The following is a 23,086-nucleotide window of genomic DNA, read 5'->3' on the forward strand; positions in this document are numbered from 1 at the left end:
ATGTCAAGAATATACGATGGACGGACCAATTGCACTTCAGTCTTTGAAACTGAAAACTTAAGTGACAAGATTCTCTCTTAATTTCTCTTCTCTCTACTATGAGAATGTCAAGAATATAGGATACCCGGACCAACTGATAAGCGAAACTGGATAAGTAATGCTTTTCACGAAGTGCACGTTTTTATATACTTGAGTCTTACATAATTGAGTAATGAAGAATGGTCTCCAATTTCTACTTACTTCAGATCCGTTGAAGCATTTCCTTTGTAATTTTAATAAACGCTTATCAATGTATAGACATTAAACGTGGATACTCAACTCAAGGTCAACCTAGATTCGTTAAAACATATTCAATTTATCTCGTTATGATTTTTAAAAAGTGTGTTTTCGAGTCATTAGAAATTTATTCTGTATTTCTTCGAATTGCTATTGAAATTGTTCGGCAGCATCAATACCACCCAAGCCAACATTTAAGAAACGCTTGGGACTTGGTCAAGAAAGATGTTTATTGCGATGGATAAGAAGCAGTCAGGAAAATGCAAACACCTTGGTGACGAAAAATCGGGAGAAGCTAGCGGCGGGTCCAATTTTTAATGTGGATGTGCATGCAGATGCAAAAAGCAAGGTATCGTGACCAGGGCATGATCCGATACCAACAGCATCCAACTTAATAAGAAAAGCAAAAACAAAATATGATCTTGTGTTTGATTTGTTCTTATGCATTGGTGTCGACCAGTCAAGTGTGTTAGGCACCTTGTATAATCTATTCAAACGTTCGATGACGAATGATGTAAATCATTATTCTGCCGGTGCTAGTGAGCTTAAAAAATTTCACCAAAATGTCTCAAAAATCGTGACATGGAAACTGAATACAAAATGTACGGACAGACAAGGTTAAATCGATTTGAAAAGTAATTCTGCAAAGATCGGCATGACAAAAAGTGGGCGTATCCTTTCGGGTGTTAACTTAACATACTTTACGCTACAAATGTTACACCACAAGGTTGAGAATCTTAAATCAATTGTTGGGAAAAATCTTCCTAGCAGCCTAACTGGGTGTCGATGCGTACAGCGATATTATGCCAAAGGTTCTCTTAATTGTGGCTAATTAATCGTTTAAAATAAATTTTACTTTCCTTACACAGTATCACCATAAATTTCAATCGATTCCCATTATCAACTCATATTAAGTTTGTGTAGAAAAATGCGAGAATCGAAAAGTCAGTCTTCATACTTTCATACTTTTTGAGTTCAAACTCTATTCTGGAAATTCTAGTATACATAGTTTTTAATAGATTTAGTCTTCGCTTTTATTGCTTTCAATGTCTGTAGCCGGCAGGATTTGTATAAATCGCTGATAAGTGACACCTTAAAGAGACGAGATGACATTATGAAATTAACGTTAAACGTGTTTGCAAATACCCAAGCTTAAAGTTGCCATAGATTATTCCTTTGTTAACGACTCACAAGTCCTTCCGTAATAAGCAGAATTGCAAAAGTGCAACTTATTGAATACCATCAACAAGGCAAAAAATCAAGTTACAGCAAACAAAGGAAATGATAAGATTGTCAGAAACGTGGAAAATGTCAAAAGGGAAATGGGAAATGGGCAAAATTTTGCTGAAAAGATCTTCTATTGAGGCATTCTTCTAATTGGAATTGTAAAGGTAGCTTAGAAGAGACTCCTAATAAAAACAGGATTTAAAAACAACTTGTTAACTTGTTTGTATCCCCCGTCATCAGCAAATGACAGGAATGACAGGATAACGCCTCATTTCTTTCTCTTTCATTCGTAACGCTCGGAAGTATTTACTGAGAGACTCTATAAACTGTTTACAGTCGGGAAAAGTGTGAAATTCTTAATCGTCTCCATTGTCTGTTGTCCGTCTATTTGTTCGTCTGTTTGCTATCTGTTGTTCGAACAGTTGATAGCTGTGAATATTGTTGAGCTTAAAATTGTACGCAATGCTGCCACAAGTAAGTTGAAAATTAGTTATCGCATTTCGCTACAAGAATTTCTTACCCTCTTTTTGGAAATAGATAGTTGGTAGGATTTTATATAAAAACAAGTTGAAGTGAATTTCAATGCTCTTGCAAAAGGTAGAATATTCAAATCGAAGCGTTTGACAAACTAAAAAAAAAAAAACCGACAATAGTTTTGCGGTTAGCATGAAACAAACACATGCTTAGTATGTTAAGAAAACCTTAAATGGCATCAATGCAAGCAAAGTGAAATAGACTGAATTGAAATAGAAAAAAAAAAGAAAGGGGGTTAGTGGCTAGTGACTTATGAAAAGACAAAGGCAGGTGTAACGATTCGACCATTTCGAGTTATTCGAAGACTATGGGTGGGGTCGACTCAATTAAATTTTCACAAAAATCTTTCGAGTTGATGACAATTACCCGGTTCAGCCAACGTAGTCACATTCACGTGCTCCGCGATACATAATTAACTCAAACATTTCGATCATAAAACAGGTAAATAAAGATATTCCTACCAGGCTCCTCGGACTTGCTATCTCCCTTTAACGGAGCAACATGCAGTTCAGGTAAGGTGATCTACATTGGCGGCCATCATCAGACTTCAATTAGACAGAAGGCTTTAATTCTGATTGTAAACATTTCGTTAATAGGAAAATTGAAGAAATAAATAATTATTTAAAAAAAAAAAAATAAAAATAAATAAATAAATCAATTAGATTTATAAACGCGCATGAAAAGGTTGAACAAGAAATAATCCCATAAATAAACCATATTTTCGTCCAGGGAGAATATATATATTGTTTTATAGGTAGATATCGACGGCTTACACAGATACAGACGCTCGAAAAATTCGAAATGGAAAAAACTCGAAAAAAACAACTTGTAAAAAACAATGTCGGTGCTCCACAAATTTGGATGAGTGAAGTCAATTTTTTCAGTTACTATGCGGATCAATTATAGAATAAATTAGAAAAATTGTTAAGTTTAAGAGTAACAAGCAAAAAGTTTAAATTTTTTGCTTTTGAAAAAGATATCCTCTCATTTTGAGTTGTGCTGTAGGTGTGTTGCTTAATCGATTTGGCCGATTTTCAATATTAACTTGCGTGCAGGAACTATAAATACTTTTGCATAAATTTGAAGCCGTTATCCGAGTTTTTGTGCGATCGCGACAGATCGATTCGAAATTTGATACTGATGAAAAAATATGCCTTGATAAAATGAATCTACCTTTAACGTCACGCCGATGGATATAATAATAAGGGTTAACAAGTTTGTACTGATTACGACGAACGCGTATGAAAATAGTAACATAAAAGTTTCTGCTGTGCTGTTAGCTGCAAGCAACACGCCCAAGTTTAGCGCGATGATTGAATCAATTATGCCATAATTAACTTTATATACAGTGCCGAGTTTCGCGAATGTCTGCTTCTGCACCCACAATCTCTGCTAATCGATTCCCAAGTTTATTTCATTTTTTTTTTTTTTTTTTTTTTTTTCATCGTCCATATGTACACATGTCTGCAAAGTGTAGAGTAATACATTTAGCTAATTACTATGAAGTTGATTTGAGTGCAATTTCACACAGCATCTCACATTTGATTGCCCCTCATTGCTACAACCAACCAACCAACCAACCAACACACACACAAACACAATAAAATATTCTCTATTCTCTCTACGTAAAGTTGTAATGCATTAAAATGCAAGTTGATCTGAATTTATATTGTATTCATATCCACACACACACATATATATATATATATATATATATATATATATATATATATATATATGCAATTGTACACAGTTATGCCTAGTGTGTGTATGCTTGTAACGGGTTATGTGGCATAAAACAAAAGAAATTTCATGTGTTCAAGCAGTAGAGTAAGAAGGCCAAGTGCGAAAATTCACACAATTCTCCTGATTCACACAACGTACAATGCAATTCTTACTTAAACAAATGTGTGCGTGCGTCTATATGGATATGCGTGAATATATATGCATATATATTTGTATTTATATATATATATATATATATATATATATATATTTGCATATGTATGTGTATATGTTTTGCAAAAGCACAAAACTATGAATAAAGGAAATAAAATGTTCGGCCACATTGCTGGTAGTCAGCCATCTAACCAACCAGCCAACCAACAAACTTGAAATGGCCCCGAAGCTATAGTCTGACAAAAAGAAAGAATGAGAAATAAAAAAAAAAAAAAAAAACAGAAGAAAACTAAATGGCACGAGTTAAACATGGCATCAGCATGTGATGTGAATAGAAAGCATTCAAAAACCAGTCATGCATCTCTGGCAACTAAACAGTACAGCAATCTAGCTTTGCAGTTTTTTTTTTTTTTTTCTTTTCATTCTTGAATTTCGGTTTGCACAAGTATGCACTTATGTATATAGCTTTTGTGTATTTTTATGCCCTCGATCCAAAAAAATATAAAAAATTCCAGGTATACTTAGCTGTTCAGTTCATTTGCAAATTATTCGTAATTTTTATAAATTTTTTTCTTTTTCTTTTTTTTTTTTTTCTTTACTTTTTTTTTTAACTTAATAGCAACCGCTTCTATTTAGTATATACTCTTTTTAAAAAAGAGAACCACACCAAATGAAAGAATTCTTTCACTATATGGATGAAATGATGTTCGACATGTTGTATAAAGAGTTTCATTGCATTCTTTTTTTTGTTTTCTTGTGTATGGTTGGTTATATATATATATATGTAGTATACACCTAAAGGGTATCTATAAATATGGTTTAACTTGTACTAAACGTTTTAGAATGAATCAAATCGTTCTTCTAGTGTTTCTTCAAGTGCTTTCGCTTTCGTTTTTCTTTTGCTTTTGCTTTTGCTTTCGGTGGCATTTAAATAATTTATGCTGAGAAAATTTACTAAAATTGAAATAATCTCTTAAATATCCGGACTTTGTTTTCTTACGGTATCAACTAAAGTTGATGTCTTTTGCCATCTTTACCTATATACATATATTTATATATATATATATATATATATATATATAGCGATATATACGCAATACAGACAAACAGATATACACGAAAGATCCAGTATTTTTGCCAATGCTAATTAAAAATGCTCTTTGAATTTATGGAGCGCATAATTGTTTTGCATCCGAAAGACGAAAACGATGTTGTGAATTTTACATTCGGCCTACTCAGGTGTATGCTTATGCAAACATATATATATATATATATATATATATGTATATATATTTATACAAAAGTGTATGATTATGAATAGATAGATATTTATGCATGTTTGCTGGTCGTTTAAGTGGAAGTATATAAAATTGAAATTGAGATTCAAACCTGAATATGAAGCTTTAAAGCTCCATTAATATACAACAATAAGCGTAATGTTTGCTTAAAGTTATTCATTCATTCATTCATTCATTCATTCATTCATTCATTCATTCACTCATTCATTATGATAAACGTTGCTTTACATTTTCAAGCCTACATATACGTTTGATCCATGCTTTGAGGCTTTACCGTACGTAAAATACCAAAGATAAAATTACTCATATTATTGGTTCAATTTATTTTTACATCTACGATCGGCTTGCGATCTTGAGATTTGTTCAGATCAGCATACGATTCTAAATTGATTTAATTCAATTAAAAAAGCTTATTTAAAAAAATCATATCAAATTTTGTATATAGAAAGCCAATAACTTTCTTACTTCAACTACAAATAGATTTCATTTGCCCACAAACATGTTATTATCTGTTATTAGCGAATGAAATACGAAATGAGCGTAAATTCTAAAATATCCATTTGTCAGCTAAAACTTAAGATCACACGAAATTTTTCGGAAATTCATATCATCATCGTTTTATTGATTTTCTTCTAAGTTGCCCTTAAGCATATGATATGTAAAAAAAAAAAATTTCATTTTCTACAATATCTGCGTTCACGGGAACGTATGCAGCCGACGCATTTCGAAACAAGAATACATTGGTGCAGCTTGGTCGTCGAATCAACCACGGAAATGGATAGTGGGCGGCAGGCGATTAGTGCTTCCACCCAGAACACAGAAGCGTGTGATGCTGATATTGATATCAATTATAAATTCACTTAAAGATTAGCAAATTCTTTGTCTCCTCCATTTCAAATCGCGTAAAGTGTAAATCATGCGGCGATTCTGTTTTCGAGAGAGGCAAAGCAAAGGTGACGAAATATCTCCCAAGAAAACGGAATGAATGAGAGAGAATAGTTGAACGTGTGAAGGGCAGTTTTAGGATTATGGGATGCAAACTAATGAAAAAATTTGATCACATTAAGCCTCTGGACGTTTCGCTCGAAACACGATATTTTTTTTATTTTTTTTTTTTAACGGCCCTCAACTCAACTCCAACAATTTTCATTGTATGCATGTCGTATGTCTGCGAAAGTTTTATAAGAACATTTGATTTAAGTTGAAATGCGTAGAAGAAATTCTTTGGGATGGGCTCTTGTGTAAGAGATCTTATCATATATTTAGGGTCAGAAATTTCTATCAACATCATTTACCATCAATCTTCATTTACCTACAAAAAATCTTGAAGCAAACACAATGAATTTATCGAACCCGACCCTACTGATTTGATTGATCATAATACTGGCAGCTTGATTTTATAAAAGCGAAATCACCATTTTGACCTGTCAGCGAATGTAGTCTGGACTGTTATCATTTTACTGCCGCTAAGCATTAAGCATTAAGCTTTTCAGTCATAGTTATTACTTGAAAGAGTAATTAGAGCTCGCACTCACACAGTATGAAGAAATTCGTTCTATATGCAACTGACTTATTCTTCTTCTTCTCTTCTTCTTATTATATTCGCTATCATAGAATGATATAATATTAAAATTATTTTTACGTTTGTAACATGCAGAATTGCTTGCATTGGTGTCTTTGTTCGACTGTCTCTTCACTTGGCTACTTGTTTATCATTATCATGAAATGCTACGCAAAGGCGACAAAGGTTGAGACAGAGAGAGTTGAACTTTGGCAAAAACAATTTCAACCGTAGGCTAGAGAGGATGAGCTCAAACGTTCCTCGAATGCGTTCGCGGTAACCTAAAAGCTACAGTTTAAAATTGCGTAGTGAGCGCAGTACAAACATTTATTATTATTATACAATTTCAGTAAAGAAAAATACGCAACCGTAGTAGAGGGAAACATGAGAGAAATATTTTTCTTTTTTTTTAAAAGTATTTCCAAGGCTCAGTTAGAAGAAGATCAGAATGGGCAAGTCCACGTTTTCCAAAATATTTTGTAATTTCAATTTCTTAGCTTAAGGTGTTAGATGTCATAGATTCAACCTAAGTACCCCTTAAAGCTTCGTTTTGCAAATTTCTTACTTGTTTCGTTCATTTTCTATTATTTCTTTTGTTCGCAATCTTTAATCTTATAATTACATTAGAAAAATTTAATGGACAAAAGTGAGAGGCAGATAGAGAGAGAGTGGGAGAGGGAACTGTTCAACAACATAAGAAAACTTAATTTAAAAGTGTCAGGATTGCATTAACACAATAAAGAAAGAAAGACAAAAAAAAAACTGTATTCAAGATGTGTAAAGCAATGCAAAGCTATGCTCCTTTGAAAAGAATTGCATTCGCCATAGGTCGTGTTCTAAATTCCTATTGTCTGAGCAGAATATATATGAGAAAAAGCTTCAACTATTTAAAAGACCTAATGCTGTTTACAGTAGTTCAAGTTATTCACTTAAAATTTATTCCGGTCATAGAGATAGATAGATGTTCCTCCCAACTGACGATATTGTTTGATATTCGAATGCGAATTGTACGGCGCGTTGTGACCCCAGTTTCGATTCATTGTTTCAATTCTCTTCGCTTCGAAAATTTCCGCAATAAATTCTTTTAACCTACAATCCTTTAATACACAATATTGTATGTATATGTATATGTAATATATTCTATATATTATATATGCAGAGACATCGCCAGATAGAAGGCAACTATAAGCAAATGTTAAATTTATTTCAGAACTAACTGTAAATTTTTGGTGTTCTCAGGTCTAATCACAAATCTCGAGACTTTAAACTAAAATGCAAATTTGTAAACGATTTTCACGACCTTTAGAAATTAGTTATTACATGGAAAGTGCTCGAAAAACTGGGCCTATCCGAAACACTTTCAATACCGTTCGTCGTTAGACCAAAACCTGTCGATTTGCCAAATATTATCAAAATGCATACGCACGCACACGGAAGAATCCAAGACGGACAAATAGACAGACAGACATACTTAGATCGATTCAGAAACTGATTCTGAATCGGTCGGTATAATAAAAAGTGAAGTCATTTTAAGGCCTTCTGCGCTGTCTATACATACGCATAAGATTAGTATACGCTTGTACCACTAGCGGTGTAGAATAGTAGATGCCACACGCATTTCCAATTGAAATTAGTCAGTTATTCTTTAAAACCACAAGCACTTTGGTCACAAAACTAAACTTTGAACGGTTATTATCGCAGACAATTTGTCGATTGTGAAAACTATGCGTAACCCCTTCAACTTCAACTGGAACATTATTAATAGAGTAAGGAATACCATGGCCATGGGTATCAAGTCATTTCGGTCTCATGGAAAACGAGCGAGTAGACTCGGCGAGTAAATTCTCAGCTTCGGCACAGCGCAATGGACATGTTTGACCTTCAGGAAGATATTAGGAAAAACATTGCAATCGTATTCTCGTTCCATCATCTTCCAGTCCAATCAACATCTAGAATATCAAAGTAAAGACATTTGCAAGGATCCGCTTTGATAATACCAATGAATCCTTAAGAAACGTGCCCCTCCAATTTACAATTGCAAGCCAAATCTTACAATGAAGATTTTCCAATATTCGAAGACTCATTCTCGCAACGTCTAATCGGCTTTGGGCACTTTGCAAACATCCGGAAAATTCAAATTATTAATAAAATATTTGATTTTACTAAAGCGATTGAACTAACCATCTAAATTAGCTTTTAAAAAGAAGAAGAAGACCTGACAGTTGTGGCTAGGGCTGCTAGGGCTGATCCTATTCTAAGTCCTAGAACTTACTTCTTTCGTCTAAATAAATCATAATAATAATGTTTGAAGAAACCCAAAAGATTGAAGATAAGACACGAAAACTAAGACAGTGTTTACTTTAAATATAGCAGAGTGCTGCCTACACACTTACACAAAAATATAATAAAAAATATATGGATAGGTACCATATGATCATGAATCGAATAAATGGATTTCACATCAATTTTGCAAATAAATTCCGTATATGAACTCTAAGAGTGGGTTTTCGCAAATTCGAACCCGAACACCCGAATACAATGTAAATTTATTTTTAGTCTTCTTCTTTCTTTCTCGTTAAATGTACTCGTTTTATCTTATATCTTATCGTATTTACTCGTTATTTGTCCATAGGTTATAGTGATTGCAAATCCTTGAAAGCATTCGCTTGGTCAAAGAATATAAGTTTTTTGTATTTTTTTTTTTTTTTTTTTTTTTTTTTTTTTTCTTGCCACTAAGTAGTGCAACCAATCAAATAGCAACACACATTTTGTGCATTTTACAAAGCGCTCGTAATAATCACAGCAATCGTTAATACTTGTATTTATTAATTTACCCTTGACGGCGGACGGAGTCTCATTAAAATTGATCTAAAAGAAATTTTGCATAAAACAGATTGAAAATAAATGACTAATTACGTCCTACGTAGTGATAAAACGCATTATAGCTAAATATTCTGTTTTCTCTTCTTATGTAAAAAAAGTAAACGTAATGAACAGCATTTCATCAATTAATCCATTCCTTATCATATTTATTGATAGCAAAGAAACGTAATAATTACGTCTTATTTTTCCACTTTATATTTCACCTTAAGTCAGCAGTTCTTAATCTTTTCTGCAAGAACATAAGCTAAAATGAAAATACATTAATGCGAATGCTTTCGTTCAATTCTTATAACTTTCTTATGTTCATTATCGTACGATTATATCGTACGGCATAGATTGTATACGCAATGGAAATTATAGAAGCTAAATAATTCGATCGCTAGCTATCGGTTACTCTCATCAAGTTCCTTTCGAAAAATTTTCTCTCTCTTATTATATAATATATTAATTCACTGAGGAGAGAGAGATATGTATATGTATATGTAAACCTTTATATGTTACATTGTTGCAGTAAGTTATAAAACGAAAAAAAGATGAAATTTCGATATCGCTTAGATATGATCGATTCGTACCACTGTAAGATCGTATTCGTAGAATATGTGAAGACATTTTTATCATTGCGTATGGTGTAGTAAAATATTTGTAGTGAATACAATAAAACAATACTCTCTCTAGAATGGTAGAGTAGAGTGACATGAGAATGAAAGCCAATTTATTTCTCTTTTTGAAAACAAAAGTTGTTCTCAAAAGTTGTTCTCAATTTATGTTGTACTTCAGACGGGTACTTTATCATATTTCGCTCAATTTCATTATCAGCGTTTCGTTCGTTTTGGGAATTTTCAATATTTTCGCGAAACTTAAATCTGATATTTTGATTTTTGCGACTAAGAGTGCGCTTAACTCAGACATAGACAGAGACGGACACGCGTACATGCCCAGATTAATCCAGAACTTGATACTGATTAAAATTACATAGACATTGTAAAGAGCCTCTGAAGCTTTATTCTGGGCATTGTAAACCTTTGACCACGCAATATGTATGTATCTCGAAACCACGGTAGTGAATTTGGAAAAAACCAATAAGTGATGTATGGATGAGAAATCCTTATAAAAATGGAATCATTGCATAGATTGTTAATAAGGCGGGAATTCTTCCTCAATGCGTCATAGATGGTTTGCTTGAACAAACAACATTGACTGAAACTTTGTTAGCAGTCCCTTCAAGGATTGCAATGCAAGGATTCTGAGCAATCTATCGCATTCTTTCTGTTACACTTCAAAAGCGACGTCACACGCACTTCTTCTTGCAATTGCCTTTAGAAAGCACCACAACAGATGCTGTCATTCATTTTTGCCAATGGAGGCATACACACATCTTATATTAAGAATTGATTCAAAAGAATGACTAAACTTATTCTAGAATTTTTCTTTATCAGCCTTGTCCGGTTAAGCTTACAAACTAATTATGTTATATCAGCTGATTAGTGAGTCAACAAATTGTAAAACAATTATAGCACCAAATACGAAGGCGTAGGACTTTTCAAATCATTAGGAATCCAAAAAGAAACCATTTGTAATAAATTTTAAAATCGATGGGATTGAATGGTGTTCACAATCAGAAAGATTAAGTTTCATACAAATTACGGCTGAAACAAAAAAAGGAAAAAAAAAAAAAAAGAAACGTGTTCGCGGCCCGTCATGACTAATGATGCGAAATGAAAAAGTCACGACAATATAAAGCACAAATAAAGCCTATCGTGTTCGCATAATATTTATATGAAATAATCTGTGAAAATTTCTAGTATTTTGCAGTCCTATATGGGTCTAATCGTGTATACCAGGAAAGAGCACTAGGGAGACACTAGGGAGGCACATTCAGGTTTCATAGTTCTCACAGTTATGTATAATATAAGCAGAGAGCAAGCAATAACAAGCCTTCTTAGAACATTACCAAATGTATCTACATATGAAGACTGTATGCAGATAGACTATTAAATGACTGTTTGGTTGCTTGGCAAATATTATAAATATATATCGTTCACCTAAGCCTTTTAAATGTTCGGTGCAGATATTTATTCGGCTTGTGTTGTATCAATAGCTAAAGCAAAAATTAAGAGAGAGAAGAGAAATGAAATTCGACTGATGTTGAAACATTCAAACTAAGTGTTAGTTATATTTTCGACCACTTGTGTGGTAAAAAGGTCATATTAAATTTGAGCGGATATACTCAACACCCAGAAAGTTTTGAGGCAGACCCAGCCTTTATTATACTGATCGATTCGAAATCACATTCTGCATTGATTTAATCTTGTCTGTCCGTCTGTCCGTCTTGTAGTCTTGTGTTGAATTTACAGATCGCAAATTTTTCTTATATTTTAATATTATTATGTGGTACATGGACTTATTTTAGTTCTGATCGGATCAATTTTCCAACCATTTTTCATATAAAGACTTATTTTGAAAAGTCGTTATATGAATAACTGCATTAAACGAAGTGAAGTGGGGTTTTTCATGATGAGCCGTGGCCCACTACAGTGTTTCTCCTTAATACTGAATCGATTTAATCTTTCCGTCTGTCCGTCTGTCCGTCTTGTGGTCTTGTGTTGAATTTATAGATTGCAATTTTTCTTATATTTTATATATAATGTGGTACACGGAATTATTTTAGTTCCGATCGGATCACTTTTTCGATCATTTTCCATATAAAGACTTATTTTGAAAAGTCGTTATATAAATGACTGCATTAAGGTAAGCGAAGTAACGTATTTCATGGTGAGCCGTGTTCCACTACAGCATTTCTACAACGTACTATATTTTCCGTTATCACCGCTTGTCAAACGCTTTCGCGAATTTGTGGTCTATTCTGCTTTCGTCAAGAAATTTTATCAGTTGACTTATTTTGAAGGAATATTAAAAAAAATTCCCTTCAATATTGATTGATCATATCAGATATCGTTCCTTGCTTTGTATTATGTAGGAAAGAATATTTTCATAACATAAATTATTTGTCGCTGACACGGATGAATTTACTTAATTAAAATTATTGACTCATTGATCATTTCGATTTTCGGCTATTGTTTCTTAGTGAGTTGCTAATGTATTTTATCGAAATCACTGCGATTGACAAAAAAAATTCTCAAGTTTAATGGTATAAAGATTGTTTAACTTCGCAAGAACTATTAGATCGTTGAACTTCGTCTGTGAAAGCCCGATTCATAGCTTCAGCTTGGATACTGACAACTTCTGCTTAAAAATGCGGAAAGAACGAATCAATAAATAGAGCTAGCTATAGAAACATTGCAAAATCTATTACGCAACTCAACTCAACTCAACTATGAGTTGTATGTTGTGTATAATAATTCAAGCTCATCGTTTATATTCGTATAATCTTGATTCATAACTTTATCAACTAATGACAATTTTTTGTTACATTTCAAAAATGATAGCTCGTTCGCGTCGATAATTTAAATACATTAAGCTTGAAAAGTATGAAAAACGTGTTGATAGCGAATCAAATCGTTTAAAAATTTCACGACCTTGCAATAATCCGGCTATTTATCATATTCGCATATTATCTATTTTCATTTCAATCGCTCGAGATTGCATCACATGGAGCATGAGCACTGTTTTCTATGGCTAACAGAAAAAAAAAAAAAAACAAAAAAACTTAAAATTTATATAACATACTTGAAGGCAATCGTAATTTCTACTTACATTTTATTGTTGTCGTTCATTTAATTTACTAATATACTTGCCTTTAAAACCTATTAACAGTTGCAAATGGAGAGACTCTTCGTTACCATATTTATTATAGTAAATGTTAAATTAACAGAGACATTCCTGCGACAAGCCACGCTACGAACTGAATTCACCTGAACACAAAATGATCTACAGAAGAAAATTTAAAGAGACTTTGTAACGTTTTCCATTTATGGGTGTGTGTGTGTGTGTGTGTGTGTGTGTGTGGAACTTTTTTTTTTTTTTTTGAAAAATTTTGTACCATACATCTAAGGACTGCGGAACACCGTTTGGGAGACTTAGTAGATGAGGTAAAAATGTTAGAAACACTCGACGCCTGAACGTATATACGTATGCAATATATATATATATATATAATAACAGATTGGGTATCTAACGTGAGTGATGCTTTATTAAAAGCTAAAAGAATAAGTTTAAATTTCTATGTGCGTTAGTTAGTGTACATCAATACGTTTATGTGTGCATTCATGTATATATGTACATGTATATATGAAAGAGCTACTTGTATGTTATTATCTTCTTGTGAGATTTTCATAAATACACACTTGTATGCTAATGTGCTATATATGTATATGTATATTGCATGCATGCATGTGAGTATGAATTTATACAAACGCATATAAAAACATGCATATCAACGTTTGTTGTATATTTGGGCTTTGACATTCGCATTAAAATATGTACATAAATAAATATATGAAATGTATATTTTCGTTTCATTTCATAAGCAACAAAGCAAACAAAAGTGGTTAAAAGTAAAAAAAAAAAAAAAAATTATATATATATATATGCACGTAAACATACATATTTGAATATGTGTTTGTATATATACGATATGTATAAATATAAATTTAAATCCTGTCTTATTGTAATGCATACTCATTAGCATATGTAACTGACTTACGTATACATTTGTCTGTCCGTTTATCTGTCTATCGGCACTGACTGACTGACTAACTGACTAACTGACTAACTGACTGACTGACTGACTCACTAACTAAACCAATAACAATGTCTTTATTTTGCCTTTATATTTAAAGCACTCATCCGTTGCTTTTGTTGTTGATTTCCTTAAACTTGCTTTCAATTGTTGTTGGTGTTCAGTACTTTTGTGCCATGCTTTTGCTATTGTTGTTGAATAAATTTTACTTGACACATCCTTCACTACATTCTTTCGTGTTTTTCTTTTCTTTTTTTTTTTTTGTTTTTTTCTTCTCTGTTTTTCTTTTTTTTTCTTGTGCAGTTATTATTGTTGTTGTTGTCGTTGTTATCGTTACTGTTATTGTTGTTGTTGTTATTATTATTGTTGTTACTATTGTTATTGTTGTTATTGTTGTATTTTTCCTTAAATGGTAATGATGACAATGTCTATGGAAGTAAACTTTTGTTTTTCCTTTCTAATGAACTTTGACATAAACATGACATGCTTTGTCACCGTGCTAGTACAGCATACAATGTGCATATATATATATATATATATATATATTCTAAGCACAATGTCATTCAGCCAGCCTGTCGTTTAGTCAGTTTATAACAGTTCCATCACATATCCCCACATATATGCATGTTTATGGATGTATGGATGTATTAGAGATTACAACGTACTTACTTACGTATCTCGTGTGTCCATAGCCATATTATATATATATATATATATATATACATATATACAGCAATTTGTAAGCACAAGTGGCTATGGATATTTGTATGTGGAATGAATTGGCATGCATGTTAGCATGTGTGCATGTGTGCATGTAAGCATATATGTGCATGTATGCATTTGTGCATGTAAGCATAAAGAGAAAATCAGGTATTGTAGAGAATTTTGATACGCTTGAAATTAAGTTGTCACCTTTAAAATTTCTGATGCCATTATAAAAATCATTGACAAACCTTTCAAAATATTTTAAATATGCTTTTATGTGATTATATAGGAGGTATAGGAGGAAACTGGTAATAGCAGTTACAAGATATAAATAATGAATGATATAATGATAGGCTTTATCTCGTATACATGCAAATTATACGAACGGGATTATATGTGCAAGACAAAGCATTAAACGTTAACAAAAAAAAAAAAAAAAAACATAAATTTACAAACACTGAGGATTTTGGTTTAACAACATCTCCCCAGCCTGCATTATATTGAATGAAATGAAATAATGGATATGGATGAAATAATTTTTCAGAGCTTGGAAACTTGATAAGTAGACGTCTGAAAATTGTCTAATAATCGTTTCGGTAAATTAAGAATATCTCGCTCCAATGAATTTTGAAAATGATTTCAATTCCCGTTTTTTAATAGTTCCTCCGAGGAAGCATTGTGTTGCAACGCTACGAAAGCGATATATATATATATATGACATTTATACCGGAGGACTAACGATCCTTACGATGAGTTAGTTAAACGAAGTAATGCAAGAAATGCAAGAAGTGCGACTCGCTTTTTCAGCCTACACTTTACGTATGACGAAGTCATCCGAAGTCATAATCTAAGATTTCCGTATCATTTAAGGCTTTATGCAGTAACCAGGTTTTTGTTGCAAATGCTAACTGTTTAGTATCGTGTCGTTGCATTTAAAATTGAAAACTTTCGAACAACAATCGAACAACAATGCTTTCAATTAATTATTCTTGTTAACGGTTGAAAAGTCGAAATGTTAAAGAGTCTCTTAGTCGTGTCACTTCCTTTAAACGGCTAAATAATCATTTTTGGCTGTGTTTTATTTAATATTGATTGATTGATTGATTGATTGATTGAGGTGATATGATTTTACGATTAATTGTTTAGTTAATCTAATGCTTCCTTATACAATATTCCTTCCATATCTTATACGAAGGCAACTTCCATAATGTCGATCGTAAAAATGCGGTGCTTGTCGAAATGGTAATCAAACAAAAGTTGTTAAGGTTTGTCGACCCAAAAATCCGGCAAGAAATTCGATGAAAAATTCAAGAACTTGTTATCATCGGGCAGCATTCTCCTCCATATACATATACATTTTGTATTTTAGTACACAAGCCTTTCAAACATTCAGTGCAAATTTTTTTTGCGATACTTTGCCATGCATAACATGGCATTTGTCTATTGTGTAAAAGATTTTACTTCTCTACTGCTCTTGTGAAAATAATGGGCAAAGAACATTTTTGTGTTTTCGTAGAATATTGTTTTTAATGAAACAAAGGTCTAAGCTTAAGCGTATAACGGTAAAAAAGTGTTACATTAGTTTTATTATTTTGAGAGCAGCGGCATGTCATTTGTTTAATCAGCTACTGCTGATAATGTTAAAACATTGCAAAGATATCACCGCGCCAGGATGATAGGAGGGGGCATTTATCTGTCTGTGTCACATGTGTGTTTTGAGATTAAGATATAACGGTTGTCAAATTCTGCAATAATTTCAAGATCATTATGAAGATTATTTCAGTGAATTTTTTTTTAATCTGCAAAACATCTCTACCTTCAGGAAAGGAAATTAATCAGAGATGGCACAATTCCGAAACACTTTTACCTTAGCCGTTTCGGAAATCTTTGGAAGTTCTTTAGAAGCGATATTAGTCAATTTCGTTTGTGCTTTGCCGCAATTCAATCACGCGCATCAATGTATACGATAAAGAATCGAAATACTTGTTCAAATGAAATCGAAACTCAGAATGAGAAGCTGATAAAAAAGTTTGCAACGGTAAATAATTCTTTACAGATACACTTGTAAATGTTGTTAAAAGAAGTTCTTTGATGTTGCAGATGAAAATAATCGACTTCAGGTAGCAATACATTTTTAATGAGAGATTGTCTGTCCTGTGGATATTTATACGAACTTAAAAATGAAATATTTTTGTGAACTCGAAGGCAGACAACAAGCACAAAAATCGATTTAAATATGTTCAGTATTCAAGTTCATCGTCCAAATCGATTACGCTATTCATGCCTATCAAGCGTTCATACACTTTATAGATTCATATTACTATCCGATACATATACTTAGAACGTTTCGAATATCTCATATTATATAATGGATATGCCTCCTAAGACCATCAAGAAATTTCTATATCTTTTTTGCAAAACTTTTTCAATGTAACTCGAGTGCAGAATGCAATGACTCTACGACATTATCTCCGTACGAAATAAAAGACACAACTCTGATCCCAAAAATCGTCATTCGTTTCTTTAGAATTCAAGATCATTAAAACATATTCACTTACAAGCTTCGGATGACATCGTGTTATGCATGCTTAAGGCATTCATAGATGAACTCTGTGACGCAATAGTCACGATTTTTAATCTCTCTATAAAAATGGGAGCATTTCTATTGTGTTGGAAGAGTGATCTTCTTAGCCCAAGCCAGAAAAATGGAACTGTTCGAACGGATTTTTACCCCACGTATTATGCTCGCCATAAAATCGTTCATGTCTTCGAGACAAGATGTATATAAGCGAAGCCGATCAATTGTAAATAGCTCCATGGAATTGACAAATCATTTTTTTTGAAAGTTTTTCTAATGGCTTCCAAATGGACTTTAGATAGGCGGACTTTACTCAGGCTTCCCGAACCAAACAAAGCGACGAGTTAGTTTTTTTTGCAAAGTTCCCACTCATATCTAGTTAAATGGCTCAACTCATATCCCCTTAATGGATCCGGTAGAGTGTTCTTTAACTCATTCCATCCTCATGAGTTTCTGGCTACGTGCGGGGTACCTCAAAGAAAGCGCTTTGGATTCGTTCAATTTGCGTTAGATGCTAACGTGTGATCATGTGTATGTAATCAACTTATTCGAGATCTTGATGGGTACGTGAGAGACGACATGAAGTTATTTACGTCTGTTAACATTCACTCAATTCAAAAGTCGCTTAGGCCGACCGCAACGAATTAATTACTAAATGTTCAGTGAATTTCTCAAATGTAAGAAATTATCTTTTTCAAGAAGGAACGCCATCCACATAACATTACATGAAGTAGAGAATATGAGAAATGTCCCCTTATTTCGGAACGCTTTTTGACGGCAAATTTTATTTTAGGCTGCGCGTCACAATCCTCCGTTAATAAGGCAAAATTCACAATTCGGATTTATTAAGCGATAGATTCGAAATTTCGATAATCGATCCATGATGGGAAGACTGTATATGAGTTTATAGTAAAAACCCATATCGAAATATGCCTCTGAAAGGTGGTCTTCGTCCTATCGCTGCTATGTTGATGAGGCAATCAATTCGATTTAGAAAGAAGTCTTGGCTTTCTTCAGCTCAAGAAATTTGCTGCGGAAACCACAACCACTATAAAAATGATATACTCTCACTGGAGAAACTTCGTTTTGTGATATATATAGGAATTTCATTCGTTGTTAAGGATAAGAAAAAAAAAAAAAAGTGTTATCGCGGGGTTTCACAAGCCTTCTCCTGTGGAATCAATACCATTGGTCAAGTTCATCGCTCAAGAAGCTGTCAGTAAATAATAATAAAAAAGCAAAATAAATTCAATTATGTATCATTTAACCCATTTATGGTTCTTATCTATATCGATCCGTGTATCCGACTCAATTCATCGATTCATATTAGAATATCAAATCGTTCGTAGATTGCCAATGCCATATGCCCTTGTTAGACTGAAGTCAATTGTCAATGACAAGCCAAGATACGATCTTGTATAATAACTAAGCGTAATCTGTTTAGCGTTGATTCACTGGTTACTTCCTAGGATGATGTAGAAAAATTAAAAAATTCGACTCTTCGATATTTACGCGTTATGTTTATGTTAAAGGCTTAACTTAACTTAACGCTATAAAGAATATCGCATCAATTATTATTAAAACAAATAATCGAATTCAAGTGAAATCTATGAAAAGCAGAAAATGAATAGATAATGAAACTACGTAGTACGTACAAAAAATTGAAAGCGAGAATTTTCGTTACTCTTGTTTACAAGCGAATTTGTTATACAATACTTTGCATTTAATTGAACGCAGAACACATTTTAAGAACACATTTTCTTTCGACTTTAACGAAAAGTGCATACACACACACCTATAAAGCAAAAAAAAAAATAAAAAAAATAATAAAAAATATCGGCTTTGTTAAGAATTTTTCAATAATCGGGATATAAACAGTTGTGTTTGTAATCTATTAGCAGACAAAAATAGACAATAAACTGATTTTTAGATGGGGCTTCTCTTCAATTTATACATTCGCCAGATATTATATACGTATAGGATGTTTCGACATATTGCGTTCAAAAATTATGGACATCTCGAATTGATGCAATTTTCATTGTAACATTGTAACAACATAATGGGTGAACCACGTTCTGGATCGATTGACATGACTAACGGCACGACAATCAACAAATATATTTTCTCCATAGGATCTTTGATATGCGAATGAAAACTTTTAAGTTGCGACAAACCGAATTAACACATTTTTTGAAAAATTAAAAAGAAGAAGAAAATATTAACCGCATTAACTGGATGTTTTTTTTTAACAATAGAAAATCTCCAGAACGCTGCTATTGCTTACACCAAACAACTACTTATCGTAAATATTATGGTTTATTAAATTGCACTGTTAGCTAATGATTTCAAATTGTGGTCACAATGACTATTTTATGTTTAAATGTAACCTTCAGAAAACATATTACAAGAAAAAAAAAAAAAAAAAAAAAAAAAAAAAAAAAGGAATAATCTATAAATTCAGGCAGCGCTCTCTTATTTATAGGGTTTTCAATCTACTCATCGAGACCATTTTCCATTTGTGCAAAAATGCGAGCCAGATAGAAATCGCAAATTATTGCGAAGAAAGTCTTGGAAGAACTGCGACCATTTATATGCCGTTTCGACTTTTTTCTCGCTTAACCATGGCCGTGTGCGTGCTTATTAGAACTTAACTAAGCTGATTTTAATTTTTCTTGACTCAAACACCTTTAATGCGTTCCCTTCAATTATTCATGCAACTTGATTTCAAAATAGGGCGAAAAAGTAGTTCATCCTTGATTTAAAAAACATCAATATACGGAATTTCATCGAAATAACACAAAAATTGCTGCTATCTCTAGCGGTCTTGAACACAAGACAAGGTTAAATCGAATCAGAAGGCGATTCTGAATTGATCGGTATAATAAAAGATGGTTACCAAGCCAAAATCCTTCTGGGTGTTTTGTACATCCGCACCACTTTAATAGGCCCTTGTACCACAAATCGTGTGTAGAGTATAAAAAGCAAAGGTTCACCTCAGCGCCCTCAGTTTCTTCTAGTCGCAATAGTAACAGTGCGTGTGGATGGAAAACACACAACTCCAACAAGATGAATCCATCGACTTAAGGACAATGCTAAAAAGCCACATTTCACTTTTCTAGTTTAACATTTTCAGTTACGAGAGTTCGAAGAACATGAAGAAGGATACAACTGACGAGGATTTTGAACTGTTACAAGCGAGCCAGTGAATAAAATGCTAAATATATTTATTCATTCATTAGCTGTTAAGGTGTAGAAAGAGAAAGCTTCTGTTCGATTGTATATGTGTCAGGTAGGCGGTATGGATAAACTTTGACATTGAATTATCATTTCGCCCATTAGAAAGAAGTTATAAGACCAATCAATATCAGCAATAAATTATTTGTTATAAATTTTTTTATTCATTGCTGTTGAGAGTGTAGACAATGTGTGTAGTGAGATTGTAGTGCAAATGAATTTAAGTGTTGACGAGCAAATCTATTCTTAATTGATATAAAGTTCAAGTCATTGCATTAAAACGTAATTTCGACTGTCGCGTAATAATTGCAATTTTTTTTATCTTCTCAACAGATGATTTTGCCTTTTTTTTCATAATTATGTTACGTAAGCGTAAGGTACCTTCGAAACTGATAAAATACATGATGTAGTTATCATATCGTATTAAATACTTTGTTTTTTCTGTTTCTACGGTAACTAGAATAACGCATGCATAGATAGATGTGTGGAAAGCATCGGTTCAATTCAAATCGAATCTTAATCATTTTTGATTAAAATTTCTATTGATGGATTACATTAAGGGAAGTTAAACCTTTTTAAGGGAATTAAATTCGATTCTATTTTAAGCATAAATCATTTAAATGAAATATTATTGAAACGATCCAAGGCACAATTTGTAGCAGTATAAAGAAGATGGCATTGCCTGTGCTCAACGTATCTTAGCGTAATCTAGGAAACGTGTTTCAAATTGAAACGCTTATGCATTACATCGCTATCTACTTTTGATTAGTATATGTGAGATATGAATGCACTAATATATATTTCATTTAACATCAATCATACGTCACGTAAACTATAAAAGCGTACCTGGTTACCTGATGATTTAACCGCGAATACGTGTGAAATTTAAAGATGATAAAGTATAACAATAATAATCGTGCAAGGAAAATATTCAAAATTTTTATATTTATATATATATATATATATAGATATATATACATATATTCAGTAGAAGAAGTCAATAATGTTTTTTAATAGCATTAGCGATTCTAATTGTCTGTAAGAACCGTACCGTTTAAGTTTCGGTTTAACAGTCGCTTGCTTTCTTGTTCCTTAACGCAAAACAATTTGAAATTGCGTCGAGCATTATTCGGAAACACTACTCTTGAAAAATCCGATATGATAGCTTAATCTATCTATCTATCTTTTTCCATTTATTCCAATCGTTGATTTGGTCTCACGCTCACAAAAATTGAAATAGAAAACCGCAGTTTTACACTCATGCACTCTCACTCGACTAGCACGGATCAAATAGATAAAAATTTGTAATTTACCATTAATTGCATATAAGAGCCTAATAAAACTTGTAATGGCAAAAAGCTACCACAAACGGTCAATCGATACGTCCCCAACTTAATTAGGAACCTATCAATGATATCAGTGATATTAGAATTTGAAGTGACAGATATTTAAGATTCATTCTAAACTGAATACTAAGATATTTGATAGACGAATTATTGGGAAGTAGTGTAATGGACTTTATCCTAGAGTCCTAATGAGTGGAGGATTTAATGAGTGAGAGTTTAGGCTATGGCCGCCTATGTTCATTTAAATTTGCAAAAAAAACTTTTCAAATATCAATTCATTATGAAACATATCTGTATTCTATACTGCGATGAGAGAGCAACCACACATTCATGACACTGGAATAATGCTCTCAATAGATAAAGAGGAGACTATAACGAAACTATATAGCGATAAGGAGCTTACCTTAATATTTTGGCAGATTCATCAACAATTGAAACATTGTTTGTTTTAATTTCCTTTAATCCTTAATTGCTTTTAAGGAATTTCTTGTTTGTTTGTGGTTGCTTTCTTTATTATTTTCGTATGTTTGTTTTAAATATCCGTTTTTCAATACATTTATATATATATTTATATATATATATATATATATATGTATATATATATATATAGGTTTTATTACTCTTATTATTATTATTATTATTTATTATTATTATTATTAGTTTTTTATAATTAATTATATTTTAAATGTAAGTACTTTAGGTAAAAATGTAGAATAATATGCTTTGTGCGTTTACAGGTTAACTTTACGATTTGATTTTTGTGTTTCATCACTGAAGTAATTTTATTTTATATATATATATATATATGATTTTATATATATATATATATATATATATATATATATA

General features: G+C 32.4%; 1 protein-coding gene across 1 annotated transcript in view; it reads right to left on the reverse strand.

Annotated features, from left to right (window-relative positions):
* LOC119644717 (acetylcholine receptor subunit alpha-like) overlaps nt 1-22,732 on the reverse strand; it is a 48,611-nt gene extending 25,879 nt beyond the window's left edge. Inside the window, exon 1 of the mRNA XM_038044436.1 lies at nt 22,644-22,732. The gene's annotated coding sequence lies outside the window, so the exon portion shown is untranslated. The remainder of the gene's footprint in view (nt 1-22,643) is intronic.
* Between the last annotated feature and the right edge of the window lie 354 nt (nt 22,733-23,086).

Source organism: Glossina fuscipes, unplaced genomic scaffold, assembly GCF_014805625.2.
Source record: "Glossina fuscipes isolate IAEA_lab_2018 unplaced genomic scaffold, Yale_Gfus_2 0, whole genome shotgun sequence".
NCBI classification, from domain to species: domain Eukaryota; kingdom Metazoa; phylum Arthropoda; class Insecta; order Diptera; family Glossinidae; genus Glossina; species Glossina fuscipes.